The sequence below is a fragment of the Pinus tabuliformis genome, chromosome 1_2, assembly GCF_031772625.1.
Source record: "Pinus tabuliformis cultivar Carrire ecotype Pingquan chromosome 1_2, CPIR1, whole genome shotgun sequence".
Taxonomy (NCBI): domain Eukaryota; kingdom Viridiplantae; phylum Streptophyta; class Pinopsida; order Pinales; family Pinaceae; genus Pinus; species Pinus tabuliformis.
Window position 1 is genome coordinate 498,413,272 of NC_142298.1, and position 23,432 is coordinate 498,436,703.

Below are 23,432 nucleotides of genomic sequence, written 5' to 3' on the forward strand. Positions count from 1 at the left end.
TTCAATTGCAGAAATAGATGCACAATATACAATGAAGCTTCCTTACACAAGAGTCCCACCATGAAAATGAGAAGGAGAGAGCATAATATAGACCATCTAGACCATCTAACTCCTTTCCCCACCTCTAGGGGTCGAGCTCAGCTTTCTAGGAGCAGTTTGAACTAATTCTAAACTAAGAACTAGAAAATAGGCAGCCTAACAACTTGCCTCTATTACTTAGCTAACTCATCCATGCATTAATTTTTCACTTTTTACATCATGGAAGCTTCTAGAAGGGTAAAGAAAGATAAAAACTACCAAAGTGCCATGAAAATATTACATTTATCCTTCATCTACATGTAAAAATAGTCAACCATAGTCAAAACAGTGTTTTTTGACCAAAAATGTGAATTCTGGCAAATCTGGAAGTTCTGGTCGCGCCCCTGGAAGTTCTGGTCGCGCCCCTTCACAGCGGTTTTTGAGTGGGTTCCACTAGTCCAAATCAGGTGCAAGATGGCTCATTGGAAAGCTTGGCCTGTCTAATTTCCATCCCAAGTGGAATCTCTGAATTTGGTGTTGATTTGACCCCTCAAAAACCATTTCTCCCAAGGTCACTTTCTGCAACTCAAAAAGTGGGCAGAAAGTCATTTTTTTGATGTATTTTGAGCTTTTGGAGGCTCAAAACTCAAAATCAGGCTTCTCCCAAGTATTGGTAATTTTTCTTTTTGAATGCCCTTTCCAAAAATGCCAAGTTTTCAAAATTCCGAGCAGCCCTTCAAACTGGTCTCACCCGGGTGAGACCAGTTCTTGGGAAAAACCTGTAAATTGCACAAAAAATTCACAAATGACAAAATTTTCTCCAAATTTCTTGAAATTTGGGCTGGGAGTCCCCAATCAAGTACCATGCTGAGTCAAAGAGGCTTTGGCCAAAGTTTGGAGTGGATCGGGCGTTTTCCTTCGTTTTTGTGCTTTGGCCAACCGTCCTTGGAGCACCTTTGTTCTCGCCGGTATTTTTGACATTTCTCTCAAACCATGACACCTGTGTAAAAAGTGAAAGAGGCTTTTCTTTCTTGGCATGTTTTGGACAAAAACCTCTCTCAAGTTTGCAAAATTCATCCTTGATTGCTCTGGAACATCATTTGAGTGCGACTTGTCCCGATGTGTGAAGCAAGGAATTTTGTCGAAATGGAGCGAGATGAAGGGGATAGGGGGCTTCTAAATTCTTGGGGAAATTTTTGGGAGTGGGGAAGGATGTTAGGAAACAGGGGAAAGTGGAATCTCAGTGATTGAGTGAGGGGAAGGGGTCGAAAAGAGCAAAACACAGGCCCAACCTAGAAAATTGCCAGGTTGTAGCTAGAAACTAGGGTTTGTACAAAAATGAGGAATTTGGCGGATCTGAGTGTTGGGAAGTGTTTGATAAGGTAGGCGAAGGGTAGGGGAAGGTGTATGAACATCAGGAAACAAGTTTTGCCGATTATTTGACCATCCAAGAGAAATTGCCTTCAAAACCCTAGGAGAGGGAAATGAGCTTGCCTAGGCACAACTGAAGCATGAATAAGGTGTAAAATGACTCATTCGACACTGACATGATAATGACAACCCTCTGAATGATGATAGACTCAGCTGAATAGTGACATGGACTGACATTTAGGCAAACCCTAGACCTAATGCCTAGTGACCAAATTTTGCTTGAAGACTCACTGAAATGACAAAATTTGACCTTGATACTTCAAAATCACTATGTAAGAGCACATTTGATCACTGTAGGAAGGCTGGAAAGACTGACACTAACATGACCCATGGTCTTGCCCTCAGGCACGGTGACCAGGGTTGGGGCTAGACCTTGGCCCCCACCCCCAACTTCATAATAAAACCATTCTTGAGTCATAGTTCATTAAGTAACAATGGGATCACGCGATGGTTAGGACTTGTGTTGATTTTCAAGAGGTCACAGGTTTGATCCCCGTCGCCTCTATTCAGACCTCCTATAAATTTTTGGTGGCCCTCAGGCTACCACATGGTTGCCCCTAGCCATGCCACGTGGTAGTCGGTGATTGGCCACTGCAAAACCAACAAACCAATGATATTTTTCCACATCACACCAATGATGAGGTGACACGTGGCACCACCTGATTTTCTAGAGGAAACCCAGTCAACTATACAGTCACCTACCACATCAGCATCCTAGTCAGCCTGCCACATCAACAGTACAAACTATTGACTGTGTAGTGTTGCTTTTTTTTACAATGTTTCTCATGTTTCAGAGAATGAATAGAACATGTTTCTGGGAGCATATCGTTTCCATTTCATGCAAAATGATTCAGGCTAGATTCAAGGTGAAGAGAAGTATAGGTTCATTAAAGTTCCACACCGATCTGAAATCTTTTAATTTTGAGCGAATTTTTGAGCTCCGGATCATGAACTCACTAACAACATTTGAAGGAGGCTACAAAGTCAAATTTTTTAACAACATTCTCTAGAAGGATGTGGAGGTGGATTGAATTTCAACATCATTCAAGAGGAATCTATTAAATCAAATACTAGATAAATTGAAATTTCTAATAACTGACAATTATAACAACAATTCAAGTATGGAAATTCATATTCAAAGGTCTAGGAAGAAAAAATAGTCAAGAATAGGTCAACAAAATAAGGGAATTTAGGAGCTTGTCAACTTGTACATTTGAGTGAACTTGGACACATCTTTTGCTTTTGAGGTGGTGCAAGAACATATAAGAGCACTTGATTCTTCAATGACAATAGGTATACCTCCAAGGAGATATATGAACCATGTTGCATTAGTGTTCGTAAACCTTCTAGTTCTCTTGAGGAGGATAGGTTTTATACCTTGATGGATGATGATGTTCACATTGATTTTAGGATGGAAATTGATAGGAGTATTGTAGAGCACAATGTAACCACACTCCTTCCACATTTACCCAAGTTAGTAGCCTACCGAGGTAAAACTGTGATGAAGAGTTACTATGATATGATTCAACCCCGTAGATCACCTTAAGTAAGTGGAATCGAAAAACCAAACACCTTAATGACTTCCCTATCAGGTGATACAGGAACCCAGAGGGCTAAACCACCCTTCCAAGTTCCTAGAACCTAAGTTAAACCTGTTTTTTAAGTGTCCTGATCAACCAGATGCTGAGACAAAATTTCTTTATTTAAATTGAAACCTTTAGTCACACTCATGATTCCTACAAGGGAGTGACTACAATATTTTTCACCGAATTTTATGCATGCGGTCGTGGGATTTAAGCCACTTTTTTAGGCTAGGATCAAAAACTATGCCCAGAACTTATTGAAACTTTCTAGAGCCATGAATGACATAAGGAAAAATCTCTTCATAAAAATCTTAGACAAGAAATTGACCTAACAAGGCCTAGCCATGACAATCATTTTCTCAAACATACCATGAACATGAAATCCACAAGTCATAAATACACATGTGAACATAGGGGTCTCACACTTATCTGAGAATCATCAAGAAGGTCTAATTCCCTCTAATATTAGCTACAATAACATATATTATGTCATGCATTCGATAACCAATCACATATTCATCAGAAATGTCAAGAAACATAAACAATATACATCAAATAACCAACATATAAACCAACAATAGCCAACGTATAAACCATGGAAACTCAACCATAATGTCACCATCATAATCAATACATATGATCATAGATGAAAATATAAAATACCTCTTATTAATTTATGAAAATTCCAACCAATTTAGGGACTTCCATGTACCACTCAATGGTAGATTGGGCTGAACTAAATATTTCTTTCATCCAATCACCCCCATGCCATACCCAAAGCATGAATGTGGGATCTCATGCAATAAACCAAGAAAAACCAAACCAGGGCTTCCAGAGGCCAAACCACCTCAACCCTAAACTAGTGATTCCACCTCATGGTCGGACATCACTAACCATCCCCAGATCGGTGTCTACCCAAGCTATCCTAGGCTCCAGAGCATTTTTTCCATCCATAACCTACCATTGTTGCTAGGATCCATAGTGTTTTTCCAACCAGGGATTCTAGGACTATTAACTCAACCCACCAAGGGCTCCATAGCATTTTTCCATCCAAGGCTTCCAGGACTAGTAACTCAACCCAAGTTGTTACAGCGCTTCCAGAGTGTTTGTCTAACCAAGGCTCCAAGAACTAGTAACTCACCCCATAACCAAAGGAACATGAGCACCAACCAGAAAACAAATGATAAAACTTGAAATTCCATGGCTATCTAGGAAATGGATGTTGGAAATAATACTAAGAGGGGGGGTGGGGGGGGCGTGAATCAATATTAGAAAATCAAAAATTTTTCATTTCCATAATCAGCTTCATATACGCTACTTCAGTTAGGGGAACTTGTGTGTATACGCAACTATGTTTAATGCAACTAGCTTATATCCAAAAAACTTAGTCAATTAATCATATTTGGATCTTTAATTAGTGCATCAGAACTCCATTAACCATATAAAAAATAACCAAGTGTAGTAAAAACAGAATAGATCATCATACATAAGAAACACACATGAACACCAAGATATAAGGTGGAAACCCAATGTGGGTGAAAACCACCTGTTGCAATCATCTTTGTCTTCTTTTAATAATAAGAATATTCTATTTACAATTTTTGTACTGGTGCAGTCTTATACTAGTACGCAGGCTTCTACCTGTAGAAGGTTACAACCTTCTCTCGTTCTCCAGCTTCTATTGGAAGGGAGCTACAACCCCCTAGCTCTTGTATTAGCTAATATATTTACTAGTACGTAGGTGTCGGCCTACAGAAGCCTACAACCTTCTCTTTTCTTCCAGGGACCACGTTTCATAAATTTTCAGACTGGATCCATCAACAACATCATTTAATCATAAAATATATCTGCATCAACCAATTTCCTTCTGAACCAACCACAACTGAATCAATCAATCACTCCATCAATATGATCATTCAGAATGTTGTCACTAGAATACAGTAACTAGAACCCAAGCTAGAACCCAAAACACTGCAACAATAAATAGAAGCAACTAAAACATATTTTATAAGGTATACCTACTTCCATGCGTCAAACCTACATGCATACACGCTTTCCTCAAGGCGAACCTGCGTACAGATCTGTAAATGATGTATACGCTATTTTGATATGCAAAACTGGCATGTATACCCGCCTTTTCTAAAGTGAACTTGCGTACATATCTATAAATGATGATTTAAATATTACAACAAATCCAAACTTTAGTCATACCCATATCATCATATTTACAGACTTACAACATGCGCCTGTTATTTAGATAAAAAATCAAACCACATAAAGATAATTTGCTTCAAGCCTTAAGATCCTCATACATAATGAGATCTTATCCTTCATCAAGCGCTAAGGTTCATCCTTGGTTCAGATCCATCAATGCACCATAACCCAATAACTTTCATACCAGATCTCACTCTTCATCAGATATTCAATTCTTGAGTGACTTGGCCTAATGATCTTCTCCTCCTTTTATAGTTTTAGGCCTTTCTCAATACCATGGATCAAAACCACTTAGGACCAATACCTTAGATCAAATACCTAGGGTCAATACCTTGGATCAAATACCATGGACCAATACCATAGATCAAAATACCATGGATCAAATACTTTGAACCAAAACTTAGTTTTCCAAGGTATACGTGCTTTCCTTTCTATGAAAGTGCATGTGTACATTATATGCTCCTTTTCTTCGGCTAACCTATGTGTATATGTGGCTTGTTCAATGGTGAACCTGCGTATACCTCTCTTTCTTCATTCTATGAGTTTGATCTATAACTCTATGCTGTTAACCTGTAGTACTGTGATCTGTCATCTGAATGAGTTTCTTTCTGAACTGATTCCTTGAAGTTGCCCTACATTTCATCACATCTGTAAACACTACTGTCATGCATTCTGTCACATATGATATCTCTTCTGTAGTTCATCTAGTTACCATATACAAGTGAGTTGTTCTGCTATAAGTGGGTTTCCATCAAGTACAACACATACATCATAATGCCAACAATCTCCCCCTTTGGACTTGATGGCAACAACAACCACACCAAGTCACTCTCCCCATTTGACATCAAGGGCAAAGGGTCATGCTCCCCCTGAGTGCATGCTAAAATCTCTGATATGCTAAAGTGTGCTAATTGAGATCTCATGATCGAATCCATGCTCCCCCTGAGCATAATCAAAGTTTGCAAAAAGATGTTCTAAAAGAAGAACATGACTCTATACATACATCACAAATGATCTTCCTATCACCAAAGAGTCATACATACATCCATCTTCGATCCAAGTGGGGATATACCAGATTTGACTCATCCACTCAATCAAATGGGGATATACAATTGTTTATACATGGCAAAACACAAACATTACATCATCCATCCCATGCATAGTGGGGTTACAAATTTGGTCTTTTCGTGACCTTTACATTACAAGATGTACATCACTTATATAACAGAGACCAACTATCTAAAGCAAGACCATGATGGTCATCAGCAACTATCATATGATCTGCACCATTAGCAACATTTGTCAATCAGCATCCAGACCAGCAACCTGTATATGTCCATCACTAATTCGCAAACTATCATCAACCATGTTCTCCCCCTGAACCTGTTCCACTTGTTTACTGTCAGATTTGATCATTGCATATGTCAGTAAGAGATATCAAAGCATCATCATCAATCAGATATACATCAAGTTATCAACAACTTTATGAGAACCAATGTGTTTCCACATGTTATCATCAGAGTGAAAAAATCATCAAGCAGTGCAGGCAATTTATTGAACCATATCAGACCCCTTTCTCCTGTTTCTAGCCCACTTCTTTTCTTCAGACCAACATATACACGACTGTATACACAGAAATTAGCATATGTACGCAACTCCGCTTCATGAAACTCATGTATACCAACATTTCTTTAAAAAATGGATTTTAACAGTAGGATGATGCAGCAACTACTCCCAGCTTCTGTCTGAGATATTCAAATGTCTCTCTGGGCAGTAGTTTAGTGAACATATCAACAACCTATTCTTTTGAGGGAACATACTTCAATTTGACCTTTTGTTCAAGCACTTGTTCACATAGGAAATGATATTTGATGGGTATGTAGTTGGTCTTGGAGTGCATAACTGGATTATTTGAAATATTGATGGCACTTGTATTATCACATAGAATGGAGATGGGTGGAGTATATGTGATCTGAATATCTTGCAAGGTTTTCATCATCCAAAGTAATTGTGTGCAGCAAGATGTAGCAACCACATATTCTACTTCAACTATAAATAATGCAATTGAACTTTGTTTCTTACTGAACCAAGACACCAACCTGGAACCCATATAGAATGCACCACCACTAGTTCTTTTTCTGTCATCAACACTTCCTGCCCAATCTGCATCTGTATATGCATGAAGTGTAATACCTCTATCTCTAGGATACCATAAACCAAAGTTTTGTGTTCCTTGAAGATATTTGAAGATCCTTTTTACTGACTGAAGGTGAGATTCCTTTGGATTTTCTTGGAATCTTCCAACTATTCCCACTGCATGCATGATGTCTAGTCAGGTACCTGTTAGATAAAGAAGACTGATAATCATGGATCTGTAAGTTGGTTGATGTACCACTGTTGATTCATCATTTGAGATGAGGCTACATCCTGTTACCATTGGAGTACATACTGGTTTAGAATCTTCCATGCCATACTTTTTCAGGATCTGTTTGAGATATTTGGTTTGTGAGAGAAAAATACCATCTTTATTTTGCTGAACTTGTAGACCAAGAATGTAGGTAAGCTCACCAAGCAAGGAAATTTTAAATTCTTGCTGCATTACTGAAGAAAAATTCTGACTCATGGATTCTTCATTGCTACCAAAAATGATATCATCAACATACACAACAATTATTAGTAATTTATCAGTGTCCATCTTTGTATATAGATTGCTATCAACTGACCCCTTTGAAAAACCCTATTGGTGGAGATATTTGTCAAGATGGTAATACCATGCCCTTGGAGCTTGTTTTAGACCATAAAGAGCTTTCCTGAGTTTTCATACAAGTTTTGCATAATTTCCAAGAATGAATCCTTCTAGTTGTTCAATATAGACTTCTTCTTCTAAGTCTCCATTAAGAAAGGCAGATTTTACATCCATTTGATATACTTTGAATTTCTGAAAACTAGAAAGAGCAAGAAACATTCTGATGACTTCAAGTCTAGCAACAAGTGCAAAAGTTTCTTCAAATTCTATACCTTGTTGTTGAGCATATCCTTTACAAATAAGTCTGGCCTTGTTTCTAATGAATTCTCCATTTTCGTTCAGCTTTTTTATGAATATTCATTTAGTTCCTATGATATTCTTATCATGAGTTCTAGGAACTAATTCATGGCCTTGACCCAACATTCATCTATGCATGCTTCATTTACATTTTGAGGTTCCGTGGAAGATAGTAATGCTCGATAGCTTGAAGCTTCGGCAATGGTTCTTCTAGTCTACACACCTGCTCCATTTTCTCCTAAAATTTGAGCTTCTGGATGATTTTTCTGAACATACATGGATGGAGTCTTTTCTTCTATCGTTATCTCTTCTTTTGGTGCTTCATTGGTTTCTTCTTCAGAATCAGTGTGATTTGATGTGGGAAAATGATCCTCATCTTCTTCATTGTCATAATCTTTGGTTTTTATCTGTTTTGGATTTTTGCATGTTTCATCAACCACAACATCAATACTTTCAATAATTTTACCAAGTTTTTTATTGTAACATTTATATCCTTTACTTCACAAAGAGTAGCCAAGAAGAATAGCTTAAGCTACTCTGGGTTAAACTTACCAACTTTTTCATCAATCCTTTTGATGTAACATTTGCTTCCAAAAACTTTGAAGTATTTTACAGTAGGAGTCTTACCATACCAAAGTTCATGTGGAGTTTGAGTGCAGTTTACCCGAACATTTGCTTGGTTGAGAATAGTGACAGCGGTGAATGCAACTTCACCCTAGAAGGTTGCAGGATTTCTAGATTCATCTAGCATAACATGAGCCATTTGTTGAACATTTCTGTTCATCCTTTCTAGCACTCCATTTTGTTGAGGAGTCCTTGCGGTGGAGAACTGTCTTTTTATTCCATGTTGTTCACAAAAGTAAAATAATTCATCCGAGGTAAATTCCCCTCCTCGATCAAACCTGAGGCATTTGATTTTGTGATCTGATTCATTTTCAACCAAAGCTTTGAAGGCTTTGGACTTTTCAAATGCTTCATCTTTATGCTTTAGAAGACCTATCCAACACATTTTGCAAAAATCATCAATAAAAAATATAAAGTATTCATCTCCTCGAGGTGACTTTTTCCTTGATGGACCACATAAATCAGTATGAACAAGTTCAAGAGGCTTACTAGCTGACCCTTCCATTTCGATGAATTGAGATCTGGTTTGCTTACCGAATTGACATGATCTACATATAGTATTTTTAGGAATGTTGATATTTGGAAGATCACGAACAGCCTAGAATCTGCACGCTTTACTTATTTGAGAAAAGCTTAGATGTCCCAATCTTCTATGCCATAACCAGTTTTCATCATTTTTTCTTAGATAGCACTGTTCTTGTCCTCCCTTGAGTATGTATAGGTTATTTGGAGCTCTTGTCACTTTAATCATGGTTTCTCCTCTATCAAGCTCACGAACAACACATCCATTTGATCGAAACACTACATTTCCTTGATCACACATTTGACTCACACTCAACAGATTATGCTTTAAGCCATCAACATAGATAACATTCCCAACTTTAACTTTTTCTTTCAAGAAAATAGAACCTTTACCTTTTATGGTAGCAAGAGTGTCATTTCCAAATGAGACACTCTTTTCCTTTTCTCTGTCACCTGTCATGTGTTTTGAGCATCCACTGTCAATGTACCACTGGTTTTCTTGTCCTTCTGCATACAAGGCTATACCACATATTTTTGTTTGCGGTTCCTTCTTTCTCCATAGTTTGGGATTTAATGGAGTTTGCTCCTTTTGAGCTATTTGCCAAAATTTACTCCTGCATTTAGATTCTTCATGGCCAAAGTTGTTACGGATTGAGCATTCTATTTCATTTTCAAGAAGAGAAAAGTTATTATAGGAACTTTTCTTAATCCCTGTCACATTCCTTTGATTCTGTGCTTCCCTAGTCATGATAGTTTTGTAAGCAACACATTGAGCAGCTTGGTGTCAAATATTATGACATGAGATACATTGACCATTAAATAAGTTCCTGTGATTATCGAATCTACTGACCTGTTGATTGTAGTTGAAGTTCATCCTGTTGACCTGTTGATTGTAGTGGAAGTTCATCCTATTGACCTGTTGATTGTAGTTTCTATTGATATTGTTTGAAGTAGATTGATTATGATTTACTTGAGGTTGATTGTGGATTTTGCTCATCCTTGAAGTAAATTGAGGCTAATTCACCTGGTGATCTGCTTTATTCCTTTGCTGACTATTGTCGAACTATTCATTGCTCTTTGCTACATCAAGATAGCTTTTAGTGGAGGTTGATGGCTTCTATGATTGAGATGTTTCTTCAGTATATCCAAGCCCTGTCTTTATCATAGGAGAGTGCTTCACTTTGATAATTTCATTTAAGGTTTTTGATCCTTTAGCAAATCTAAGATTGAGAGCTTTTGTTTTCTCAAGATCCTTTCATAGACCCACAATTTCACATTCTAGCTTTTCATTGTGTTTTTCTCTTTCAACAAGTTGGTATGTCAAGGTATCTATAATCATATTATTTTCTTCTAAACATATTTTGAGTTTAGAGATCTCTTCATAAAGGTCATCTTCATCTAAATCATCCAAAAAATCATCATCTTCATAAGCCATTAGAAGTCTATAGTCACTACTATTTTCATCTTCATCACTATTTGATAAACCATCGCTATCTTCATGAGTATAGTAGCTCTTTTTACTTACACTTTGTTTTCTATTCCATTTTGCATATTCCTTCCCTTTATCGTATTTATATTTATGAGGACATTTGGCAGCATAATGACTGACTTTACCACAGGCAAAACATTTAAAAGGTAATTTACCTCTGAATCTTCCGGAACCCCGTTGAAGATTCTTGACAAAGTTTGCTTCCTCTTCTTCTTCTAAAATATGTCCTCATTCATTGAGTACTTCTTTTCTTTTTGCTGAAGCTTTAAATGCGACTTCTCTCATATCTGATAGACCTCCTTTTCTCATCTCAAAGGCAGTGAAGATTCCATGAAGCTATGTCATAGTAATAGTCTGTAGATCCTGCTTTTCTTCTATCGCAAATACTTTTGATTCAAATTTAGCAGATAAGGATCTTAAAACTTTTTCAACTAAGGTGACTTCCTTTATCTCTTCACCTAGATTCTTCATGCAATTAACAATCTCATCTATACGTAAGAAGTAACTAGCTATACTTTCATCATTGTGCATCTTGAGAGTTTCATATTGAATTTTGAGAGTTTGCAGTTTAGCACGTTTTACCTGAGAGTCTCCTTCATAGCTTAGAACGATTTTGCCCCATATTTCTTTGGTTGATTTGAGCTGGATAAATTTGAAAAACTCTCATTGTGATAGACTTCCTAATAATGTATTAATAGCCTTGGCATTGGTTTCATATTACTTTTTACCTCTTGTATTTGTAGGAATTGCTGATGGAAATGTATATCCTCCTTCCATGATTTCCTAGACATCTATTCCAAGAGATTGACGATAGGCTATGGTTCTAACCTTCCAATAAACAAAGTTTCTCCCATCAAAGGTTGGCAGTCTGATGGATCCTCTACTTTCTTTATTACTTAGGATGATGGATCTTCCTTCGAGCGATCAAGCTTCTTCTGAAGGACCTTCTCTGATACCAATTCTTGGAAATAATACTGAGAGGGAGGTGGTGAATCAGTATTAACATATCAACAATTTTTCATTTCCATAATCAGATTCATAAACACTACTTCAGTTAGGGGAACTCGTGTGTATACGGAACTGTGTTTAATACAAATAGTCTATATCCAGTGAACTTAGTTAATTCATCATATTTGGATCATTAATCAGTGCATTAGAACTTCATTAACCATATAAATAGTAACCAGGTGCAGTAAAAACAGAACAGATCATCACATATAAGAAACACACATGAACACCAAGACATAAGGTGGAAACCCAATGTGTGTGAAAACCACCTGTTCCAGTCGTCTTTGTCTTCTTTTAATAATAAGAATATTCTATTTACATTTTTTGTACTGGTGCAATCTTATACCAGTACGAAGGCTTCTACCTGCAGAAGGCTATAACCTTCTCTTGTTCTCCAGCTTCTATTGGAATGGAGCTAAAACCCCCTACCTCTTGTAATAGCTGATATATTTACTAGTACGTAGGTGCTAACCTATAGAAGGCTACAACCTTCTCTTTTCTTCCAGGATCACATTTCATAAATTTTCAGATTGGATCCATCAACAACATCATTCAATCATCAAATATATTTGCATCAACCAATTTCCTTCTGAGCCAACCACAACTGATTCAATCAATCACTCCATCAATCTGATCATTCAGAAAATTGTCACCAAAATACAGTAACCAGAACCCAAGCCAGAACCTATAACATTGCAACAACAAATAGAAGTAATTAAAACATATTCTATAAGGTATATGCTACTTCCATGTGTCGAACCTACGTGCATACGTGCTTTTCTCAAGGCGAACCTGCATACAGATCTACAAATGATGTATACACTGTTTTGATATGTAGAACTAGTGTGTATACGTGCCTTTCCTAAAGTGAACATGCGTATAGATATGTAAATGATGATTTAAATATTACAACAATTCCAGACTTCATTCATACCCAGATCATCATATTTACAAACTTACAACATGTGCCAGTTATTCAGATAAAACATCAAACCACATAAAGATAATTCAATTCAAGCCTTAAGATCTTGATACATCATTAGACCTTATCCTTCATCAAGCGCTAAGGTTCATCCTTGGTTCAGATCCAGCAATAAACCATAACCCAATAACTTGCATACTAGATCTCACTCTTCATCAGATATTCAATGCTTGAGTGACTTGGCCTAATGATCTTCTCCTCCTCTTATAGTTTTAGGCCTTTCTCAATACCATGGATCAAAACCACTTAGGACCAATACCTTGGATCAAATACCTAGCATCAATACCTTGGATCAAATACCATGGATCAATACCATGGATCAAAATACCATGGACCAAATACTTCAGACCAAAACATAGTTTTCCAAGGTATACGTGATTTCCTTTCTGTGAAAGTGTGTGTGTACATTATACGCTCCTTTTGTTCTGTTAACCTATGTGTATATGCGACTTGGTCAATGGTGAACCTACATATATGTTGGAAATAATACTGAGAGGGGGGGGTGAATCAGTATTATCATATCAGTAAAACCTTTCCAATTTCATGCTCAGAAACATATACGCTACTTCAATTAAGTGAACCCGCGTGTACACGCTACTGTGTCTAATGCAACTCGCGTATATCTAGAGATCTTATAATTCCGTTAGCTTAATCTTCAGTAAATGCATCAGAACATTATTAAGCATATTAACAGTAAACAGGTGCAGAATAACAGAACAGAACATCACACAAGAGCCACACACATGAACACCAGGATATAAGGTGGAAACCCAATGTGGGTGAAAACCACCTGCTGCAATTCGTCTCTTCCTTCTTTAATAAGAAACTTCTTTTACAATGTACTGGTGCAGTCCTTTACCAGTACGCAGGCTACAACCTGCAGAGGGCTACAACCCTCTCTCATTTTCCAACTACTTCTGGAAGGGAGCTACAACCCCCTCAGCTCTTGTACTAGCCGATCCATTTACTAGTACGTAGGTGCTGACCCTACAACCTTCTTTCCTTCAGGGACCACGTTTCATCAATTTTCAGACTGGATCCAAGAGTACAAAACAAACATTACTGCAATACAATCATCAACTTATACTTGCATCATAATTCATTAAACAACCCAATACTGAATCACTAAAACCCTGTCATCAAGAACACAGAACCCAAACCAGAGCCCAGAACTCTGCAACAACCACCAGAATCAACAGCAACCTGAAATATCAAATCTTATTATGCATACGCTACTTCACTGTACCAAAACCGCGTGTATACGCTCTTTCTCCAAAGGCAACCCGCGTGCAGATCTAGAAATAATTACTTATGCCTTCGCTGTCAGATCCGACCCTTGCCAAGCGTCTCGAACAGATAAATAGTGATACCAGATCTTCTCACTTCGTCAGACACACAATGCTTGCCCCCACTTGCCTAATGATCTTCTCCTTATATAGCCTTAGGCCCTTTACAATACCACGGTCCAAAACCATAGTAACCCAATACCATCATCTTCAAAACTAGGGATCAACACGTTCGTCGAGACATCAAGGTCCAAAACCATAGGCACAACTTCCAAGGAATAACCGCCGTGGACCAAAGATAAGTTTTCCACATACATGCGCTTTTACTGAAGCCAACCAGCGTGTACACGCGACTTGATATATAGAGAACCTGCGTATACGCGACTTGGTATATAGTGAACCTGCTTGTATACGCGACTTGGGCTTAACGAACCTGCGTGTATGAACTTTCTTGGCATGTTGTACTAAGATCTGTCCTCTGATTAAGTTGCCATCACCTGTACCAACCTCTGAGCACCTGTACCAACCTCTGAGTGAGTTGCCATCAAGGACAACACTTGAATCATAATGCCAACAATCTCCCCCTTTGGACTTGATGGCAACCACCACACCAAGTCACTCTCCCCCTTTGACATCAAGGGCAAAGGGCAGACCAAGATATTCTCTTCTTTGGTATACCTTTTACTGTCCATACTGCTGTCCATACTCCCGCTGAGTACATGCTGAAGTTTCTGATTTGGCTCCCCATTTGTATATGCCAAGTTGTATCAATCCATCCATGCTCCCCCTGAGCAGATGCAGGTTCTAAGACCAGCCATTCAGATCTGCAATACTATTCCTTTGATCAAACAACAAGATGTATCATTTAGTTTCATCAGCAACTTCTAATCATAATGCCAACAATGAATGATTTGAAGTATATGCTCCCCCTGAGTGTGAGCCAACCATGACTGAACCATTTCCTGAGTCTGTTCTGCTCCCCCTGAGCCTGAGCCAACCATGACTGAACCTGGGTCTGTTCTGCTGCCCTTTCTTCATATACGCGACTTTGCAGCCTGTAACTCGCGTATATACGCGACTTGTCTTCATTATATTAGCGTATGCAGGATGGAATACTGAATTTCATCACTTTCAGATTCCCTTGTGTCAGCTTTCTGAATTATGCCACACCTTTCTGTCTCTGTCTTCTTCAGTTCCTAGAACTGTGATGATGTATGGTCCTCTTGTTTTGAATTTTGAAATCTACTCCTGCATTCCCTTGCTTTATGCCCATAGTTGTTGCATGTATAACACCTTACATTTTTCATGTTCCTTCTATCACAATCAATTGCTTTGTGTCCATATGCATTGCAGGCAAAGCAATATCCTCTGAAATACCTGGGATGCGATGATCTTTCTTGAACCATTCTACTTCTACATCTGGCTGCAACATGTCCAAGATTATGACATACATAACATTCAACATTATTCAGTGGAGGAAATAATCGTCTATCACGTCCATAGTTAGGAGTAAAGGATCTTCCTTGAGGAATTTCTTTCCTTGGTTGTTCCTTGTTGAGCATTTCAGATTTCTCATTAGAGTTTCTTCCCTCACCTTGTGAACTAGACTCACCTTCAACATATTCATGAAAACCAAGACCAGTTTTGATAGCAGGAGACCTTTGGCTATTAAGAATATCATCCAAGACTTTAGTACTATTTTGAAATCGTAAAAGCTTATCCTTTTCTTCTAGTTTACCTTTCAAGATATTTACCTCAACTTGATGTTGTTCTTCCTTTATCAGATACTGATTCCTTAGGTCTTCTTCAGCTTTTCTTCCTTCTTCCACTTGTCACTTTAGTTTGATCACTTCATGTTCTTGATCTTCAAGAGCTTCTTTGTTCTGTTTTCTTGATTTTTTAAGATCTTCTTTTAGAGAGAGGATCTTTGATTCAAGCCTTTGAATAGTTATGCTCTGATCCTTTACTACATCCTGCAATTTCTCTCTTACCCTGGTTACTGTCTCCAATTGTTCATTTAATTTAGTAACTTCTTCAGTTTCTGCATTCTTCTTTTCATGTGCCATGAGACTTTTAATATCTTTGCTATTATTGGATGAAGCATTTTCATGTGCCATGAGACTTCTAATATCTTCACTATCATTGAATGGACTTGTAATATGGGTATAATAGCTTCTACCATCTTCTTCATATTTCTTTCCTTTGTTATGAGGGCATCTAGCAGCATAGTGACCAACTCTACCACATAGAAAACATTTGAAAGGTAGCTTACCTTTGAACCATCCAGTTCCCCGTTCAAGATTCTTGACAAAATTTACCTCATCTTCTTCCTCTGACACTTCGAATGTGGCTTCTGGTGGTACCTCTTGTCGCATTTCAAAAGCAGTTAAGATCCTGTGAAGCTGTGACATGGTGATTTTCTGTACATTCTCCTTTTCTTCTATGGCAGATACTTTAGAATCAAATTTAGCAGACAGAGATCTCAAAACCTTTTCAACTAAGACAACTTCCTCAAATTCTTCACCCAGATCCCTCATACAATTCACAATCTCATCCATACGCAGGAAATAATTAGCTATGCTTTCATTACTATGCATCTTAAGAGTTTCATACCGGATTCTGAGAGTTTGAAGCTTTGCTCTTTTTACCTGATCATCTCCTTCGTAGCTTGTGACGATTTTGTCCCATATTTCCTTAGCTGATTTGAAATGCATGATCTTCATAAATTCTGATTGTGTCAAACTACTCAATAGGACAGTAACAGCTTTGGCATTGAGCTCATATTGCTTTTTCTCTGTTGGATCTGTAGGAGTTGCTGATGGGAATTTGTATCCTCCTTCTACGATTCCCCAAATTTCTGCTCCAAGTGATTGTAGATATGCAGTGGTTCTTATCTTCCAGTGAGTAAAATTGTTCCCGTCAAAGACTGGTGGCCTGATGTGTGCCTCTCTTTCTGGATTAGCCATTCTGATGGATCTTTTCCTTCAAGCGATCAAGCTTCCTCTGAAGGACCTGCTCTGATACCAATTGTTGGAAATAATACTGAGAGGGGGGGTGAATCAGTATTATCAGATCAGTAAAACCTTTCCAATTTCATGCTCAGAAACATATACGCTACTTCAATTAAGTGAACCCGCGTGTACACGCTACTGTGTCTAATGCAAATCGCGTATATCTAGAGATCTTATAATTCCGTTAGCTTAATCTTCAGTAAATGCATCAGAACATTATTAAGCATATTAACAGTAAACAGGTGCATAATAACAGAACAGAACATCACACAAGAGCCACACACATGAACACCAGGATATAAGGTGGAAACCCAATGTGGGTGAAAACCACCTGCTGCAATTCGTCTCTTTCTTCTTTAATAAGAAACTTCTTTTACAATGTACTGGTGCAGTCCTTTACCAGTACGCAGGCTACAACCTGCAGAGGGCTACAACCCTCTCTCGTTTTCCAACTACTTCTGGAAGGGAGCTACAACCCCCTCAGCTCTTGTACTAGCCAATCCATTTACTAGTACGTAGGTGCTGACCCTACAACCTTCTTTCCTTCAGGGACCACGTTTCATCAATTTTCAGACTGGATCCAAGAGTACAAAACAAACATTACTGCAATACAATCATCAACTTATACTTGCATCATAATTCATTAAACAACCCAATACTGAATCACTAAAACCCTGTCATCAAGAACACAGAACCCAAACCAGAGCCCAGAACTCTGCAACAACCACCAGAATCAACAACAACCTGAAATATCAAATCTTATTATGCATACGCTACTTCACTGTACCAAAACCGCGTGTATACGCTCTTTCTCCAAAGGCAACCCGCGTGCAGATCTAGAAATAATTACTTATGCCTTCGCTGTCAGATCCGACCCTTGCCAAGCATCCCGAACAGATAAACAGTGATACCAGATCTTCTCACTTCGTCAGACACACAATGCTTGCCCCCACTTGCCTAATGATCTTCTCCTTATATAGCCTTAGGCCCTTTACAATACCACGGTCCAAAACCATAGTAACCCAATACCATCATCTTCAAAACTAGGGATCAACACGTTCGTCGAGACATCAAGGTCCAAAACCATAGGCACAACTTCCAAGGAATAACCGCCGTGGACCAAAGATAAGTTTTCCACATACACGCGCTTTTACTGAAGCCAACCAGCGTGTACACGCGACTTGATATATAGAGAACCTGCGTATACGCGACTTGGTATATAGTGAACCTGCTTGTATACGCGACTTGGGCTTAACGAACCTGCATGTATGAACTTTCTTGGCATGCTGTACTAAGATCTGTCCTCTGATTAAGTTGCCATCACCTGTACCAACCTCTGAGCACCTGTACCAACCTCTGAGTGAGTTGCCATCAAGGACAACACTTGAATCATAATGCCAACAATATACCTCTCTTTCTTCATTCTGTGAGTCTGATCTATAAATCTTTGCTATTAACCTATAGTACTATGATCTTTCATCTGAATGAGTTGCTTTCTGAATTGATTCCTTGAAGCTGCCCTCCATTTCATCACATCTGTAAACACTACTGTCATGCATTCTGTCACATCTGATATCTCTTCTGTAGTTCATATAGTTATCGTATACAAGTGAGTTTTTCTGCTATAAGTGGGTTGCCATCAAGTACAACACATACATCATAATGCCAACAATCTCCCCCTTTGGAATTGATGGCAACAAAAACCACACCAAGTCACTCTCCCCCTTTGACATCAAGGGAAAAGGGTCATGCTCCCCCTAAGTGCATGCTAAAATCTCTGATATGCTGAAGTGTCCTGATTGAGCTCTCATGATAGATTCCATGCTCCCCCTGAGCATAAGCAAAGTTTGCAAAAGGATGTTCTAAAAGAAGAACATGACTCTATACACACATCACAAATGATCTTCCTATCACCAAAGACTCATACATACATCCATCTCCCAACCAAGTGCGGATATACCAAATTTGACTCATCCACTCAACTAAGTGGCGATATACAATTGTTTATACATGGCAAAACACAAACATTACATCATCCCTCCCATTCATAGTGGGGTTACAAATTTGGTCTTTTCATGACCTTTACATTAAAAGATGTACATGAGTTATATAACAGAGACCAACTATCTAAAACAAGACCACGATGGTCATCAGCAACTATCATATGATCTGCACCATTAGCAACATCTGTCAATCAGCATCCAGACCAACAACCTGTATATGTCCATCACTAGTTCCCAAACTATCATCAACCATGTTCTCCCCCTGAACATGTTCCACTTGTTTACTGTCAGATCTGATCATTGGATATGTCAGTAAGAGATGTCAAAGCATCATCATCAATCAGATATACATCAAGTTATCAACAACTTTATGAGAACCAACATGTTTCCACATGTTATTAGTAGAGTGAAAACATCATCAAGTAGAGTAGGTAATTTACTGAACCATATCAGACCCCTTTCTCCTGATTCTGGCCCACTACTTTTCTTCAGACCAACATATACGCGACTGTATCCACAAAAACTAGCGTATGTATGCAACTCTGCTTCATGAAACTCTTATTCTGGTGCTTCATTGGTTTCTTCTTTAGAATCAATGTGATTTGATGTGGGAAAATGATCCTCATCTTCTTCATTGTCATAATCTTCGGTTTTTATTTGTTTTGGATTTTTGCATGTTTCATCAACCACAACATCAATACTTTCAATAATTTTCCCAAGTCTTTTATTGTAACATTTATATCCTTTACTTCGAGAAGAGTAGCCAAGAAGAATACCTTCATCTGCTCTGATTTCAAACTTACCAAATTTTTCATCAGTTGTTTTGATGTAACATTTTCTTCAAAAAACTTTGAAGTATTTTACAGTAGGAGTCTTACCATACCAAAGTTCATGTGGAGTTTGAGTGTTGTTTACCCGAACATTTGCTTGGTTGATGATAGTGACGACGGCGAATGCATCTTCACCCCAGAAGTTTGCAGGAGTTCCAGATTCATCTAGCATAGCATGAACCATTTGTTGAACAGTTCTGTTGATCCTTTCTACCACTCCATTTTGTTGAGGTGTCCTTGTGGTGAAGAACTATCTTTTTATTCCATGTTGTTCAAAAAAGTCAAAGAATTCATCCGAGGTAAATTCCCCTCCTCGATCAAATCTGAGGCATTTGATTTTGCAATTTGATTCATTTTCTACCAAAGCTTTGAAGGCTTTGAACTTTTCAAATGCTTCATCTTTATGCTTTAGAAGACCTATACAACACATTCTGGAAAAGTCATCAATAAACAATATAAAGTATTCTTCTCCTCAAGGTGAACTTTTTCTTGATGGACCACATAAATCAATATGAACAAGTTCAAGAGGCTTACTAGCTGACCCTTCCTTTTTGATGAATTGAGATCTGTTTTGCTTACCGAATTGACATGATTTACATATAGTATTTTCAGGAATGTTGATATTTGGAAGATCGTAAACAACCTAGAATCTGCACACTTTTCTTATTTGAGAAAATCTTAGATGTCCCAATCTTCTGTGCCATAACCAGTTTTCATCATTTTTTCTTAGATAGCACTGTTCTTGTCCTCCCTTGAGTATGTATAGGTTATTTGGAGTTCTTGTCCCTTTAATCACGGTTTTTCCTGTATCAAGCTCACAAACAACACATCCATTTAATCGAAACACTACTTTATTTCTTGATCACACATTTGACTCACACTCAACAGATTATGCTTTAAGCCATCAACATACATAACATTCCCATCTTTAACTTTTTCTTTCAAGGAAAAAGGACCTTTACCTTTTATGATAGTAGGAGTGTTGTTTCCAAATGAGACACTCTTTTCCTTTTCTAAGGCATTATATGAGTGTAGTTTTTCTTTGTCACCTATCAAGTGTTTTGAGCATCCACTGTCGATGTACCACTAGTTTTCTTGTCCTTCTGCATACAAGGCTATACCACTTCTTTCTGTTTGTGATTCTTTCTTTCTCCATATTTTGGGATTTAATGGAGTCTTCTCCTTTTGAGCTATTTTCCAAAATTTACTCCTGCATTCGGATTCTTCATGGCCAAATTCGTTACAAATTGAGAATTCTATTTCATTTTCAAGAAGAGAAAAGTTATTATAGGAACTTTTCTTGATCCTTGTCACGTTCCTTTGATTTTGTGCTTCTCTAGTCATGATAGTTTTGTAAGAAACACATTGAGCAACTTTGTGTCCAAAATTATGACATGAGAAACATTGACCATTAAAGAAGTTCCTGTGATTATCGAATCTACTAACCTCTTGATTGTAGTTGAAGTCCTCCTACTGACATGTTGATTGTAGTTTCTATTGATATTCTTTGAAGCAAATTGAGTACGATTTACCTGAGGTTGATTGTGGCTTCTATTCATCCTTGAAGTAAATTGAGCCTGATTCACCTTGTGATCTTCTTTATGCCTTTGATGACGATTGTCGAACTGTTCACTGCTCTTTGTTACATCAAGATAGCTTTTAGTGGAGGTTGATGACTTCTGTGATTGAGATGTTTCTTCAGTATATCCAAGACCTATATTTATTAGAGGAGAGTGTTGCACTTCGATAATTTCATTTAAGGTTTCTGATCCTTTAGAAAAGCTAAGATTGAGAGATTTTGTTTTCTCAAGATCCTTTCTTAGACCCAAAATTTCACATTCTAGCTTTTCATTGTGTTTTTCTCTTTCAACAAGTTGGTATGTCAAGGTATCTATAATCATATTATTTTCTTCTAAATAGATTTTAAGTTTAGATATTTCTTCATAAAGGTCATCTTCATCTAAAGCATCCAAAAAATCATCATCTTCATAAGCCATGAGAAGTTTATAGTCATTACTATTTTTATCTTCATCACTATTTGATAAACCATCGCTATCTTCATGAGTATAGTAGCTCTTTTTACTTACACTTTGTTTTCTATTCCATTTTGAAAGTTCCTTCCTTTTATCATATTTATCTTTATGAGGACATTTGGTAGCATAATGACCGACTCTACCACAGGAAAAACATTTAAAAGGTAGTTTACCTCTGAATCTTCCAGAACCCCGTTGAGGATTCTTGACAAAGTTTGCTTCCTCTTCTTCTTCTGAAATATGTCCTGATTCATTGAGTACTTCTTTTTCTTTTGCTGAAGCTTTAAATGTAGCTTTTCTCATATCTGATGGACCTCCTTTTCTCATCTCAAAGGCAGTTAAGATTCCGTGAAGCTGTGTCATAGTAATAGTCTGTAGATCCTGCTTTTCCTCTATGGAAAATACTTTTGATTCAAATTTAGTAGATAAGGATCTTAAAAAAATTTCAACTAAGGTGACTTCCTTTATCTCTTCACCCAGATTCTTCATGCAATTAAAAATCTCATCTATACATAACAAGTAACTACCTATACTTTCATCATTGTGCATCTTGAGAGTTTCACATTGAATTCTGAGAGTTTACAGTTTAGCATGTTTTACCTGAGAGTCTCCTTCGTAGCTTAGAATGATTTTGTCCCATATTTCTTTAGCTAATTTGAGCTGCATAACTTTGACAAACTCTTATTGTGATAGACTTCCTAATAATGTATTGACAGCCTTGGCATTGGTTTCATATTGCTTTTTACCTGTTGTATCTGTAGGAATCGTTGATGGAAATGTATATCCTCCTTCCATGATTTCCTAGACATCTATTCCAAGAGATTGAAGATAGGATGCGGTTCTAACCTTCCAATAAACAATGTTGCTCCCATCAAAGGTTGGCGGTCTGATGGATCCTCCACTTTCTTGATTACTCATGATGATGGATCTTCCTTCAAGCAATCAAGCTTCTTCTAAAGGACCTGCTTTGATACCAATTGTTGGAAATAATATTAAGGGGGGGGGGGGGGTGAATCAATATTAGCAAATCAACAATTTTTCATTTCCATAATTAGATTCATATATGCTACTTCAGTTAGGGGAACTCACTTGTATACGCAACTATGCTTAATGCAACTAGCATATATCCAGAAAACTTAGTTAATTCATCATATGTGGATCTTTAATCAGTGCATCAGAACTTCAATAACCATATAAACAGTAACTAGGTGTATTAAAAACAGAACAGGTCATCACACATAAGAAACACACATGAACACCAAGATATAAGTTGGAAACCCAATGTGGGTGAAAACCACCTTCTGCAATCGTCTCTGTCTTCTTTTAATAATAAGAATATTCTGTTTATAATTTTT